Raw genomic sequence first — 16,289 nt, forward strand, 5'->3', positions numbered from 1 at the left:
GTGGTTACCGGTCCCTGAATGACTTTTTTTTCTCCACCTCTATACTAAGTTAAGAAAGAGAAAGCTTGGAACTGTCTTCATTAGGGTTGCATATTACTGTGAGAATAGAGGATGGGGAGCCAAGAATTGCATGTCATCAGAAATGTCTTCTTTCCAGTCTTTAAATACATTTTTTATCAGAGTTTCAAGTATAAGGGAAGTAGTAGGAAGAGTGAAAATGTACCTTTGATGGAATCAGAACACAAAATAAAATTTTAATTGAACTGGCCATTGAACTAAAATGATTAAAAGTAATTTCATGAGAAAAACAAATATAAGTCCCTGAATGAGACCCCAAAACCAATTATTAAAATATAAAAAGGTGGTGTAAGGGCATGTGTGGGGTGGGAAATCTATTCTATTAAATTTATAAATTGAGTCAGGAACATTTAGTCTACGTTTCAATAACAAGCCACCCCAAAATCTTGTGCATAATGCAACAAAAGTTTATTTTTCACTCAAGCAAAGTGTGCTGTACACCCAGGCAATGTGCCAGGGCATCTTTCCTCTGTGTGTTGGCTCAGCATCCCAGCTTGATTCAATCCATGACACTTCCTAATCAACCCATGTGTTGACAATTGCTGTAATGGAAAAAAAGTGGGCTGGAAAGTTGAGAATGAGTACTTAAATGCCTCAACCCTGAATTGACATGAGACCACTGCTCATTTTTCATTGGCCAAAGCTGGGCATATGATCATAGCTAACTTCAAGGGGTGGGGACATGTACTCCTATATGCTTGGGGAGTAGAGCAGAATTGACGATTGAAGACCAGAAGTATCATTAATTAGTCTATCACACAAATTTTAGTGGGAAATAAATTCATTATGAGTCCAAAATACCATAAGCCTGTTAGAAACATGTAAGTATGAGGCTACATGAACAGAAGTAATCTTGCAGAATGATGGCGCTAATAGTGGTGCTAACTGCCTTTCCTTGGACAGAATATTCATTGAGTGTTGTACGCATTTGAGTGACCATACTTTAAGAGGTTTTCTAGAGGTATTCAGAGGAGAAGAGCTAAATGCAGAATAATCAATATCTCTTTGTGTTTAGACTGGAGAAATCTTCTGAGCCAAAATATCCATTCATTCTCAAATATATGAATATTTGACTTGCTTTAAGGAACTGTGGGTAATAATCTACAAAGAGAAAGATTTCTGTTCAATTAAGAGTCTTCTGCAGTCAAAACCATATGGATTACCCCAAAGTGAGGGGAGCTCCTTCTTAAGGCTGTGATCCGAACATGGGTTGAACTTCCTCTTTGGCACAAAGATTGGGGGAAAAGGAGAACTTAAGCATCATGTGACTCATTGGACTAGAAGACCCTTGAAGATGTTTTAAGCCCCATTCCTTGATAATTGGATGGTTGAATTGCCCACAACCCCCATCTGGGTGATTGCCCCAGGACCTCCAAAACCGCTAGCACTTGCTTGGACTTCCTTCCAGGGCCCTAGAGACATACATTGCTGGGATCTGGCTACACAAATAAGAGACTGATGACTTATATCCCAAAGGTGAAGAGGATGGGGTGTGGTTCTGAGCCTTGGGTTGCTGTACTTTATCCAGAATTGTGTGCACAAGGCAGCTCCAAGTCATTCCAGAGCTAGTTGTGGAAACACATGAGAAGCCACGCACCCTATTGTCTTCCTGTAATAAATCTGGGCTGAACTAATGCAAACCAAATTTGATTTAAACACACACACACACACACACACACACACACACACCAAAAAAAAAAAAAAATCCCAGAATCAAGAAATTCATATTAGGCAGAGACTTTTCATGTCGTTTTATCCTTGAGTGAATTTCTTTACAGCTGAGTTGGAAAGTCTATCAAATAGGGATTAGAACTTCTTTGCCAACTCCTGATGTGCATCTTATTCAGGGTCTACACATGGCCTATCCAGAGCTGCCCTGTTTGCCACCAGGGGTTTACTGCATTCTTCACTCAGTAAGCATTTCCTGGCATCCTCCTGATGACACACACACACACACACACACACACACACACACACACACACACACTTTTTTCCTTTTTTCAATTCATGAGCTGTACTTTCTTGGTTACTATGGCTGCAAATTGTTGATACTGGATTCATAGTTAGGTTTTTATTTCTTTTTGTCATTTTTTCCCATGAACTAATAAGCCACAGTGGAGTTAAAAGTGTGAGTAAATGTGAACCTTACACAAAGCATTTTTATATTCTATTGCCATTCCCTTCTTACCCTTAATCATTTAGAGCTGTTAATATAAGAAAATGAAAATGTTCGGCCTCCTCCCTTCCCCACCTCCTCTTCCCTCTCATTTCCCAAGGTTCAGAGGGGGAGGAACCATCAGCCATTTCTCATCAGGACTGTTTGCACAGTAACACATGTCCGCAATTACTGGGATCAGAAACTGAAGACACCTTTTGGGTTGGTGATGGATGACTGGTTGGCCCCTGCTCTCTGTTGAATATGCACCAGGGATGCCACAGTGGGAATGGCTTAGCAGAGTAACATTTTTCTCTCCCGTGATTCAGGCGGCTTTTGTTCTGGGCCACAGACCCAGTTCTCAGTGAGTGTGAGCCCAGTCTCAATTTGTGTATGAGCCATTCCACAGGAGAATCCAAGCTCGTAGCTCATCTCATGGGGAAAATATCTCAAACTGAATCAAGAGGAGAAATGCATAAAGCATAACTATTTATATGGCAAGAAAATAGGTTCTAGAGTAAGACTGCCTGGGTTTGAAACTTGCATGTAATGCTTACAAGTTACATGACTTTTTGCCAAGCCATATAACTTCTCTTAGCCTCTCTTTTTTCATCTGGGAAAAGGAGACTAAAAATAATAGTCCCTATCTCATGGAGCTGTCATGAGGGTGAAATGAGACAATCCATGGAAAGGACTTAGGGCACCGTATGGCATTGAATAAGTGCTCAGTAAGAGTGAGCAGTTGTGCTAGTCAAGAACCTTTTTGTAGCAATGGACCAAAAAAACCCCTCAAAACAACTTAAGTCCAGAAAGGCATCTTATTGATTCATATAAGGCATGGATGTTGCAGGGGTTCAACCACTGTCAGTGAGACTCAGTCTCCCCCTCCCTCTCGATTCTGCTGTTGTGGTAGCTGGTATTTCTGATGGCCCCCAGTGATCCTTGCCTAGTGGTAATTCCCTTGTGTGGTCCCCTCCCACATTGTACCAGAGTTGTTCTGTGTGACCAGTAGAATATGGCAGAAGAGATAGTAAGTTGCTTCTAAGTTTAGGTTATAAAAGACACTGTGGCTTCCCTGTTAGTCTGTCTGTCTGTCTGTCTGTCTGTCTGTCTGTCTCTCTCTCTCTCTCTCTCTCTCCCCACACACATACACCCTTCCTTCCTTCCGTTATTCACTCTGGGAGAATCCAGCTGCTATGCTGTGGACAGCACTAGGGATAGGCGCACATAGTAATGAATTGAAGTCTCCTGACAATAGCCACATGAGTGTGCCATTTTGGAAGTGGAGTCTCCAGTCCCAGTCCAGCCATCAGATGTTTGTAGCCCCTGATGACAACTTGACTGCAACCCCATGAGACATCCTGAGCCAGGACTACCCATCTAAGACACTCCTGGATTCCTGACTCTTACAAACTATGTGAGATAACGTTTTCGTGGTTAAGCTACTAAATTTGGGGGTAATTTTTTATGTAGCAATAGATACCGAATGCAACTGTCTACACTGATGGCTTCACTTGTAGGTTGGTCTCTCTGATGCAGCTGTTAGCAGTCTTGGGCTTACACCATCCTCCCAGCTAGAAATTCTAGTAGAGATCTTCCCTTTCTCTCCAAATGACAGCAAACTCACTAGACTGAGTCTCGTTGGATGGGCTTGGTTAAGTTTCCTTCCCTTAACTAATATTTTCCACAAAGTTAAAAAATAAAGTGGTATTACCAGAAGAAGGAGGAATTTTCTTGGGCAGCAAAAACAATAGATATCTCTTATTGTTATTATTACTAATCACCATGCAATTATTTATTTTGTGCAGATGAATATGTTTGGTAGTAATATTGGCTAAACTTTACTGAGTGCTTGCTATGTGTCAGGCACTGTTATAACAATTTTATATATTTCACTCACTTAACTCTTGCAACAAGCCTATGAAATGGGTACTATTATTCTCTCCATTTCATGAGAAGAGGCACAGATAGTTTAAGTAACTTTCCCAAAGAAACACAGCTAGTAAGTGCTCAAGCAGCGATTTGAACCAAGATAGTTTAGTTTTAGGATTCATGCTCACGAACCATTCTGCTAAAATACCAATACCTTGAAGTATCATAACTTTGTTAAGTTTTGGTTTCAGCTATCCTGTGCTTTTTGGTCTTGATTTTCCATTTATAGAATATGTCTCTACTGAAATAGAAATGGAGATGACACAGTCTAAAACCTGAAGTAGTAGACAGACACAGTTAAACACCTGATCACGTGGGGGTAGAGAATGTATAAACACCTTCTAGAGATATGCTACAAGTACCTCCTGACTGACAAACCATTCATACAAAGGTACCCTTCCTTTTCCAGTTCATACACCAGTGACAGAAAAGTGGATATTAAAAAAAGAAAAATAATCTTTTGAATGAATATATGGGTATAGAGGTGAGTGTGGGAAATGTCACTAAGATGATCCATTTAACTGATTTAGGTTCATATCTGGCCCCTACATTTTATTTGTTCGATTAATTGTTCGACACCCATTTCCCCCTGCCCATATTAGCAGCAAATTTGGTGTTTCCTTCTGAAGCCTTTGCCCACAACTTGAATTATACAAAACCTAGAGGGACTTATTCAGTCTAATTGGGTTCATTCAGCTTGCAAGCTCCTGGTTGTTTATGCTGCTAATAGGCTGGTGTGGTTTGCAGAGTCCATTGCATTCTTGTCCAGTGTAGTGAGCGGGCGCTCGTGAGCCCTGCACTGGCTCTGGATACACCTTACTCTTGGGCTTCAAGGTTTAGGCTCTCTTTGGTTATATGCAAAGGGTCAGCTGTTGCTTCCCAAACATAGAAACCCCACTGGGGTGGCTGGTCTGCGGTGAGCAAGTAAGATTGTAATCCAAGCTATGCTTCTGGGACAAACTCTTCTCACAATGCAGTAGTTCTGTTCACTGATCCAAACTCCTCCTTCCTGCAGAGGGAGTTCCTCTTAGGGGCTCTTGATGTCCCAGTGAACCTCTTTCACCGTCATCTCAATCCCTCAGAGAGACTTTAATCCTGCTGAACTCCATAAGCATCTGAATTGTTCTGAGACTGGAGTGTGTAACACCCCTTATCCCTGGAGAGTGGCCAAGTCTGCTTTACTGAGATCATTCAAGTGTTACAGGGAAACATAAAGGATGATCTGTGGCAGGGGGACTTTCTGTATCTCCTAGGCACTAAAGCTGGTGGTAGCTATTCTTGCTAAAAAATGTATTCAAGTTATGCTTCTCTGGACATCCTGATAGAGAAACACCACAACTTCTCAGCGTATAAGAACCTTGGGCAGACTCTCATGAGCCAGCTTTTCTGTCCCAAAAAGATTGACTTAGAGGAGTGGAGAGGCAATTTCCCAAAGAGAGGGCATTGTTATTCCCAGAAAGAGACAGCTGCCAGGCAGACTGCTGAAAAGTGACCAACATTTGAAAGTTTGTCTGTGACTGGTTATCTCTGGGATTGCAAGAGGGGAAAGAAATCATCTTTTCAACTCAAGATGGTCCTGTTTTCACCATAGAAAACTAGGTATCACCCACCATTTACGTTATTTTTATAGGAAAATTAGTCTTGAAATGAATAAAATTTGAGACAACTATGTGGATTCAGAATTAGGAAAAAGATAGGGAGTTACTATACTAGTGTCATTGCCTCAGGATCTCAAAACTCTTAAGCACTCAGTTTCTATGAACCCAATTCCATCGGTTAAGAATATATAAGTAATTTACATAGTGGGTGGTGTCATCTCAGAAATAAGAAGGCATCAAATAAAGTACCAGGAAATGCCAAAATTACTTGCATGAACAGCGAGTAAAGGAAAGAACTCACTCTCCTCTTTGCCTTCCCCACCTCCCTTCTTTGAGTGAACAAGTTGCTAAGGAGTGAGAATGTTTGGCAAAACATTTCCCCTTGGAGCAAGGGGAAATTAATTTTTTGGGGGGAGGGAGATTGTGAGAGATGTAAGCATGAAGCCAGGTGTTGATGATGTCCCTGCAAATATGAAAACTCCTAATTAAAAGCTGGCAGCTGCACCAAACAGCTCAGACCATGTGGGAAAGCAAGGACTGAAAGATTGGGTGGGATGAGGAGACCTGATGTAATCACATTCCATTGAAAGCAAAGCCTTTCCTGTGGGTAAATATCGTCCCGGGATATCATGCTTTGCTCTTAATAAATTTCAACAGGAAAAGACATCGACATATCACCTAAAAAGGTCTTCAAATGACAATAATTCCTGGCAAGACAGGGAACAGCTGATTTCCCATTAAAGCAGGGCTGTCTGTTCAGCAGTGTTCCCAGGTCCCTGTCATGGAGAAGTTATTTGCTGACTCATCTTGAAATTGAAGAATTTTCAATTTACCATTGTGCAGAGTTATGTCTATTTCTAGAGGACCCCTTTTTAAAAAATTTTTTAAAATAATTTTATGTAATATATGTGAACTATGTTTCACTGTTTGACATTCTAACAAGAAATGCTACTTGTGATTTATGGTCAAGATGGCGGAGTAGGTAAATGCTGTGCTCACCTCCTCTTAGGACCACATCAATTACAACTAAACTGCAGAACAACCATTACTGAGAATGGCCTGAAGTCTAGCAGAACCAAAACCCTACAGACATAAAGAAGAACCCACCTTGAGACTGATAGAAGAGGCAAAGACATGGAACCGGCTGGTGCCACACCTGTGTGTGACTATTACAAATCAGGAGGGGTATCTCGGCTACAGAAGTCCTCCCCTGAGGAGTGAAGGTTCCCAGCACCTCCCGAGCCCAGGGGAGAGAAGTCCCCAAAACGTCTGGCTATGAAAACCAGCAGAGATTGTGGCTCTGTGAGACAGCGAGTAGCTGTACTCCCAGGCATTACTCTTAAAGGGCCGGAGCATGGACTTACTTGTTGACGGACTCACTCGCTGATGGACTCACTTGCTCTGAGCTCCAGAGTTGGGGCAGCAGCTCGAAATGTGCCAGGGACATATGGTGAGGAACTGTACCCTTGCTTCAGGGTGACGGCTAGAGAGGCAGCTTTCTCCCTGATAAAGGAGCTAGCGGAAGCCATTGTTTTTTTGTTAACCCCACCCACTCCAGTACGTGCAGACGCAGACACAGACGCAAACACAGCAGATGCCGTATCTGAGTCTCCATCAAACTGGCTATCACTTTTCGTCTGTCCCACCTTAGTGATTCCCTGAGACCACACCCCACCCAACTTTTGGGCACGCCCAAGCTGCTTCCAGTGGCTTTTCCATATAAATGGCCTGCCTTGGCTCATGCTGCAGACTTTTACAAAATCTCTCAAAAGTTCACAAAAGCCAAACAAGCAGCATCTGGCTTCTGCATGTCCTGTACCTCTGGCTGAGCAACCCTATGCCCGGCACTATGGACAGCCAGCCTTGGTATAGGGCTTGGCCTCTCAAGATATCTCCATGCACAGCATGGGCAGTGGCCATCTCTGGATTGCTTTGTGGCTCATGTCAGGTGGCTGCCAGTAGAACACAGGCTTCAGCTGAATTTGGACTGTGTGGGTCCCCTCCCAGGAGGCCGTGCGGCTGGCAGGTCCAGGGGCTAGCTTTAGACTGGGCCAGAACATCACCTGGCCACCTCCAAGGGTGACACACCAAAAGGGCAGACTGGGCATGCACCAGAGCCCCACTAAAGTGAATCCTGCTCTGTAGGGGCGGCCTCTGCTCAATAGCTCCTCCACTGCAGTCACTGCCAGTCCTCACAGCCAATTAGTCTGAGAGTCAAACCCTCCCACTAATGTGCAAAGAGCAATCAAGGCCCAACTACAACAGGAGGGCACACAGAACTCACACAAGGGACAAACCTGGAGCCCTGGCTCCGGTGACCTGAGAGACTGCACTACTGTGTCCCACAGGACACTGACTACAATAAGGTCACTCTACTAAGACTGGGAGGTATAGCAGCCCTGCCAAACATATAGAAACAAAGACAGGGGGGCAGTAAAAATGGGGAAACAAATTTTTTCATTGCTAAATAAAAGAACAGATCTCTAGAAAAAGAACTAAACAAAATAGAGACAAGCAATCTAAGACACAGAGTTCCAGACACTAGTTGTAAGGATGCTCATTGATCTCAGGGAGAGCTTCAACAGAGACAGGAAACATAAAAATGGAGATAGAAAACATAAAAAAGAACCAGTCAGAAATAAAGACTACAATAATTAAAATGAAGACTACATTACAGGGAATCAACAGTAGATTAGATGAAGCAGAGGATCAAATAAGTGATTTAGAAGATAAGGTAGCAGAAAACACCCAATCAGAACAGCTAAAAGAATCCAAAAAAATGAGGAGAGTTTAAGGGGCCTCTGGGACAACATCATAAGGGTACCAAAAGGAGAAGAGAGACAGCAAGGAATTGAAAACCTGTGTGAAGAAATAATGACTGAAAACTTCCCTAACCTGGCAAAGGAAATGGATACACAAGCCCAGGAAGCGCAGAGTCCCAAACATCTAATGAATCCAAAAGGCCCACACTGAGACACATCATTATTAAAATGCCAAAGGTTAAAGACAGAGACAATTGTAAAAGCAGCAAGAGAAAGGCGTTTAGTTACCTACAAGGAAGCTCCCATAGGACTGTCAGCTGATTTCTCAACAGAAACTTTGCAGGCCAGAAGGAATTGGCAAGAAATATTCAAAGTGATATAACCTACAATCAAGATTACTCTATGCAGTAAAGCTATCATTTAGAATCGAAGGAGAGGTAAAGAGCTTCCCAGACAAGAAAAAGCTAAAGGAGTTCCTCACCACCAAAACAGTATTACAAGGAATGCTAGAGGGACTTCTTTAAGGTGGGGGGGGAAAGATTAAAAATATGAAGAATAAAATTGCAATAACTACATATCTATCAACAATTACTTTAAATGTAAATGGCTTAAATGCTACAATCAAAAGACAGGGTGGTTGAATGGATAAGAAAACCAGACCCTTACATATACTTCCTACAAGAGACTTGCTTCAGATCAACATACACACACAGACTGAAAGTAAAGAGATGGGAAAAAGATATTAAATGAAAATGGAAACAAACAAAAAGCTGTGACAGCAATACTTATACCAGACAAAATAGACTTTAAAACAAAGGCTAGAACAAGTGACAATGAAGGACCCAGTAATCCCACCTCTGGGTAATTATCTGAAGAAATCCAAAATGCTACTTCGAAAGGATGTGTTTATCCCTATGTTCATTACAGCGTTGTTTATAATGGCCAAGATCTGAAGGCAGCCTGAGTGTCTGTCAATGGAGGAATGGATAAAGAGTAGGTGGTACATATATACATGAGAGTGTTGCTCGGCCATGGAAGGGAATGCGTTCTAGCCATCTGCAGCGGCATGGATGGACCTGAAGGGTATTGTGTGGGGTGAAGTATGTCAGATATCGAAAGACAGATGCATTGTTATTTTGCTTATATGTGGAATCTAAAGAACAAACAAACAAAACAAACAAACAAACAAACAAAAAAACTCATAAATACAGAGAACATTTTGATGGTTGCCAGGGAGGGGAGTTTCGGAATGGGTAGGAAAGGGAAAGGGATTAAGAAGTATAAATTTGTTGTTACAAAGTAGTCATGGGCATGTAGGGTATAGCATAATGAATATAGTCAATAATATTGTAATAACTACGTATGGTGTCAGATGGGTACTAGATTTATCATGGTGATAGTTGGGAGGTGGGTTGGGGGACAGTGAAAAAGGTGAAAGCATTAAGAAGCACAAATTTGTAGTTACAAAATAGTCACGGGGATATAAAGTAAAGCATAGGGAATATAATCAATAATATGGTGATGACAATGTAAAGTGCCAGGTGGGTACTAGACTAGTCAGGGGGATCAATTCTCAAATTGTATTAAATGTCTAACCACTATGCTGTACACCTGAAATTAATATAAAATAATATTGAATGTCAACTGTAAATAAAAAAAATTTAAAAAGGGGAGAAAGGTGAAGGGCAATAAGAGTTCCAAATTTCCAGGTATAAAATAAATAAGTTATGGGGATGTAATCTACAGCATGGGGAATATAGTCAATAATATTGTGATAGCGTGGTATAGTGTCAGGTGGTTGCTGGACTTAACAATGATCATTTCTTTAGGTATGAAAATGTTGAATAACTATTGTGTACCTGTGAAACTTATATAATATTGTATGTTAGATCTATTTTTAAAAAATCTTTATAAATTAAGAAAAATATGACTTGTTCCTAATTCCAATAAAGAGGGAAAAAACACAGGTTTTTGAATGCTTCTCAATTCAGAGTGTTAGAAAGCACAAGCCATGGACAATTAGTGGCCTACTTTTTTGAGACAAACTACTAAAAAATGCATCTTTTTTAAAGTCTGGCCAAGTTTTAGTAATACTTTTTATTGCCACCCTTAAGAAGTTTATATTGTTTTAGACGCTCCCTTGAAGTTCATTTACCTGTGCAACCAGAGAAATGAGTTTCAAATTTCTTTTCTGTGAGAAAGAACGTGGCTTCTAATAACTCTTTAGTTACTTTTAAACAAATTCTTTCTGTTCAGATACGTGATTCTATTCTTCCTATCTTGAGTCCTGACTCTGGCCAGGCCATGAATTATAGGATTTGGGGAGTGGAAAGGATCTTAGAGACTCTAGTCCAAATCACAACCTACGAAGGGATGCTGTCCACACCCTTGTCCCTCCCACTTGGTCATGAGGCCTCTGCTTGCATACCAAGGGGTGCCTCTATTTTGTGAAGCTAGTTTCTGGAGGAGATGGACTCATTTTCAAAGAGGAGCAGGACAGACTGACTAGATGCAAAGTTATCTGTTCACTTATGTGTTCACTCATTGCTTTGCCAAACATTTATTGAGCATCTTTGTGCCAGGTCGGCTTTGTGTTCGCTCTGAGGACAGAGGTCAGCAGAATAGATGTGATCTCTGTCCTCATGGAACTCCCAGTAAGGGACAGAGACATTAAACAGTGCACAAACCTTTAACTAAATGCTTCATTTTTCTCCTATCACCTGAATTAAGCTGGAATATAAAAGTATGGGTCAGAATTTCTTAAAATAACTACTTGTTAGAAGAGGCAAGAAGTGTCACAAATGGGAGAGTATTGATATAACCTAGATGTTCTTGATAAGGGAATAATCAAGTATTTATAATATATACTATTTGGCAATATTATACAGCTTTAAAACTAACTTGGAAAAGAGTTTTTATTGATTTCAGAACACCATTGTGTTCTAATGCTAAGTGAGAAAAAAGTTGCAAATGCAGAAGTAATGTTAAATATACTCTCTATATATGCATATACGGAGAAAACATGAAACTTATACCAAAATGTTTCCCTTTCCACTTTTATTGTTAAATATGTTATAAATACGCAGATAAAATACATTTTTAGTGAAATGTATAAAGAAAACATCTGTGTAACCACAGCCATATCAAGGAGTAGAACATCGCCAGCATCTAAAGGCCCCCTTTCCCCCTGCCCCCTCCCCTCATATAACATGTATCATAATTCTCTTCCCTAGAGGTAAAAATTGTCCTGACTTTTATGATAATCATTTTGTTATATTTTTACATGTAGTTTTATCACTGTATGTATTCCTAAACAACATAAATTAGTTTTGCCCAATTTTGAACTTTATATATGTGGAATCGTAATTTTCTTGAGTCCTTTTTGGTCAGCATTATGTTTGTGGAATTCTTCCTTGCCATTTTGTCCAGTAGTAGTTAACTCCTTTCATTGTTTTAGTGTTCCTTTGTGTGAATGAATACCGCACAGTTTATCCATTCTACTATGGATGGGTGTTTGAGTAGTCTCCAGTTTGGGTTTATTACAGAAAACAGTGCCACCACAATTCTTGTACACACATATTGTACATAGTGTATTAACCTTGTTTACTGTGTAAACCTCTAAGTGTGCTTGCTGGGTCATGGGAGGTACTAGTTTAGTTTTTACTCTCCCACCCCTGTTCCATTTTTCATTTTTCTGTCTTGCCCTGTATTCCTTTGTGAACCATAGCACCAGATTGTTCTGCCTCCATATTTTATGTAGGTTTGGCAAACAGGAGCCCACAGCATGAGCTTGGAGGGTGGGAAATGAGAACACCTGAAGTATTAATTCCCTTGATTTCCTCTCTGCCTCCCCACAGTTCTGGCAGAGGCTGCACTGAATTTCTTCTTTGGCTCTAGCTCTCACAACACTCTGGTAGGACTCTTTGTTCCTCTTATTGCTTCAGGCTTTGCAGTGGTAAAGGTCTCCCATTGTTAGTCTCCAGTGGTTTATCATTTCTGTGGTTCTTTTAACCCTGCCTGCTCACACCTTTGTAAACAGTCCATTTATTAAACTCTTTCACTCGAACCCTTTTAAACATGGAGGTCTTTCCTCCCATTTAAGGCATACAATTCTATGACTTTCAGTGTATTCACTTAGTTGAGCATCCATGACCACAAACAATTTTAGAACATTTTCATTACCCCCAAAAGAAACCTTGCAGCATGCACTTAACATCACTCTCAATTCTCCCATACTCCCTCAGACATAGTCAGCTCCTAATCTACTTTCTATCTCTACAGATTTTTCTATTCTGTATATTTCATATAAATGGGATTATATAATATGTGGTCCTTTGTGACTGGCTTCTTTCACTTAGCATAGTGTTGCTTTTATGGTTCATCCATATTGTAGCATATATCAGTACTTCATTTATTCACTAAGTATTATTCCATTATATGGATATAGCACATGTTAAATCCATTTATCAGTTGATGGACATTTGGGTCGTTTCCACTTTTTGGCGATTACAAATAATGCTGTGATGTATTCTGTACAAGGTTTTGGACCTAAGTTTGTGGACCTAAGTTTTTGTCTCTTTTGGGTATCTTTTGCTTATTGATTCATATAAATTCTTTTTGTATTCTAGATACTAGTCCTTTGTCAGTCATATGTGTTGCAAATTTTCTCTAACTAGTCTTCTTGTTTTAGCCTCTTTATATTTTCTTCTTCTTCTTCTTCTTCTTCTTCTTCCTCTTCCTCTTCCTCTTCCTCTTCCTCTTCCTCTTCCTCTTCTTCTTCCTCTTCTTCTTCTTCTTCTTCTTCTTCTTCTTCTTCTTCTTCTTTTAACCTCACAGTGATGTGTTTTCCTCACAACGATGTGTTGCTGGGGCCTAATGTTCTCACATGGCAGTAGAAAACCAAAATTTGTTGTCATCTCTTCAAGAATTGAGAATTGCGTACAAAAACCTTACACAAATTAAAAGGATGAATAAGTTTACAGGTGTAAATGCAAACCATTTTCCAACTCAAGGCAAGTAACAACCCACATGTTCTGGCAGGAAAACATCAGCTAAGAAAGGAGAAGGGGTCCTAATGCTCGGACCTTCCTAATCCCCATCAGACCGGCAGGACAGAAATGACAACTGGTTCAGGACTCTTGCCAGCCTCTGGAGAAATCCCGGAATAGGCGGCTCTGCACACTAATACCCCACACAGATCCAGCAACACATGGTCTTGCAGATTATCAAGCCCCTGGGCTTCTCTTGCACAAACATATCCTCGCTCCAGCCACCAAGTGACTGAGCTGCTTGCACTAGGGGTTTAAATCAAAGAGGTACAGGGTATTAAACATGTTTCGATGGAACAGTTACCTTGAATGCACGGTCAAAATCAGCAACCAGGTCTACAGTCCAGACCTGACGTCAGATACAAGTTTCAAGGACAATTTCTTTTTGAAGGCTTGTTCCACTTTCAGGAGGCTAGCACGTCTTCAGGGACAAGCTGAGACTTCCGCTAACTCCTGCTGCAGACACTGCGCATGTGCTTGCAGTCCATCTAGAAGCACTTGGGGTGGACAATGCAGGGGCCTGACTCGTCGTACTCCTGCTTGCTGCTCCACATCTGCTGGAAGGTGGACAGCAAGGCCAGGATGGAGCTGCTGATCCACACCAAGTACTTGAGCTCCTGCGGGGTCATAATCTTGATCTTCATGGTGCTGGGGGCCAGGGCCGTGATCTCCTTCTGCACCCTGTCAGGGATGCAGAGATACATGGTGGTCCCACCAGACAGCACCGTGTTGGAATACAGGTCCTTGCAGATGTCGATGGCACACTTCATGATGGAGTTGAATGTGGTCTCGTGGATGCGCAGGACTCCATTCCCAGGAAGGAGGGCTGGAAGAGCGCCTCTGGACACCGGAACCGCTCGTTGCCGATGGCGATCACCTGCCCGTCCCACAGCTCGTAGCTCTTCTCCAAGGAAGAGGAGGACACAACGGTGGCCATTTCCTGCTCAAAGTCCAGGGTGACATAGCAGAGATTCTCCTTGATGTCACACATGATTTCCTGCTCTGCAGTGGTGGTGAAGCTGTAGCCACGCTCTGTGAGGATCTTCATGACACAGTTGGTCAGTTCCGGGCCAGCCAGGTCCAGACACAGGATGGCGTGGGGGAGAGCGTGGCCCTCGTACATGAGCACAATGTGGGTGACCCCGTCCCCAGAGTCCACAACAATACCAGTAGTGAGGCCAGAGGCGTATAGGGACAGGACGGCCTGGATGGCCACGTACATGGCTGGAGTGTTGAAGGTCTCGACCATGATCTGAGTCATCTTCTCACGGTTGGCCTTGGGATTTGGGGGGCCTCGGTCAGCAGCACAGGGTGCTCCTCAGGGGCCACACGCAGTTCATTGTAGAAAGTGTGGTGCTAGATCTTCTCCATGTCATCCCTGTTGGTGACACTGCTGTGCTCGATGGGGTACTTGAGGGTCAGGATGCCGCACTTGCTCTGCGCCTCGTTGCCCACGTAGCTATCCTTCTGCTCCATGCCAACCACGATGCTCTGGTGTTGGGGGCCCCTGACAATGGATGGGAACACGGTCCCGGGGGCGTCATCACCAGCAAAGCCAGCTTTGCACGTGCCACAGCCATTGTCGATGTCGAGCACAGAGATTTCTTCTTCCATTGGTGGAAGCAGCGGTCGCGGGGCTCTGAGGAACCGACAACAGAGCAAAGAGAGAACGAGGAGTGGGAGCCGGCTGCAGCAAGGGACCTTTATATTGTTTTTTGATGAATAGAAGTTATTAGTTATAAAGTAGCTGAATTTATCCATCTTTCCCTTCCTGAATAGTGCTTTTGGTGTTTCAAGACATTTTTCCTACTTTGAGCATTTGAAGATATTTTCCTATGTGTTTTCTATCAATTATATAGCTTAGATTTAGATTTTTAATCTACCCAGATTTTTTATGATAGTGATAATGAAAGACAGAGATATTCTAAAAGATTCGTTTCTTTTGCCAAATGGACATCCAATGTTCCCATTATCATTTAATGAAAAATTTGCATTTCCCCATTCAGCTTCATTGTGACCTTTATTGTAAGACTAGTTTCCATGTATGTATGCATGAGTCTAATATAACAGAATATTAAGTTGAACCCTGAGTGATTGCCATTTTCTACTCTATACTTTTCTGCATTGTTTTCAATTTTTCCACAATAAAGGTATATCATTTATACAGACATTGGGGGGGGGGTGTAAATGTTTCTAGACAAAAAAGTTAGAAGTTGAAGATCAAGAGACAGCTAAGTACATGTAGAGATCTTCAAACTCCTGAGGAAGACTTTTGTTGTTTTTCCTGCCTTCATCCCATTATTCTCATTAGCAGTGGCAAGTAGCCAATAACCTTCTTATATTCCTCAACATTGATCAGAGACAGAGCCTCCAACCCAGTTCTCCAAGAAACCTGAATTCTTATCTGAGTTTTCATATCCCAGTTTCTCCAGGTTCAGGCTGAGTTTACCTTTCCTGTCCACTAGAGGTGCATTTCTTTTCTGAGTTTTGCTGGGATCTAGGTCGAGTCTATGCCTGTAGGAGAAAATCAGCCTCTTCATGAAATAGATCATTGTCCCTCAGTGCCTGGAGTCTATTGACCATTTAATTATCGATCAGGCTCTCCTAGCTCCTTCCCCGCTTCCTCCATCTTCTACTTCTCACATAGATGATCCAATTACTCCTGTAGCTGTTCTTCACTCTCTCTAGTGATATTTGGGCTCTAGATAAGGAATCT

At 41.8% G+C, this 16,289-nt stretch overlaps 1 pseudogene; it reads right to left on the reverse strand.

Annotated features, from left to right (window-relative positions):
• Positions 1-13,648: 13,648 nt before the first annotated feature.
• LOC109446881 (actin, cytoplasmic 2 pseudogene) lies at positions 13,649-15,399 on the reverse strand (annotated as a pseudogene).
• Between the last annotated feature and the right edge of the window lie 890 nt (positions 15,400-16,289).

The sequence above is a fragment of the Rhinolophus sinicus genome, chromosome 3 (assembly GCF_057876585.1).
Source record: "Rhinolophus sinicus isolate RSI-liver-muscle chromosome 3, RSI-T2T, whole genome shotgun sequence".
NCBI classification, from domain to species: Eukaryota; Metazoa; Chordata; class Mammalia; order Chiroptera; family Rhinolophidae; genus Rhinolophus; species Rhinolophus sinicus.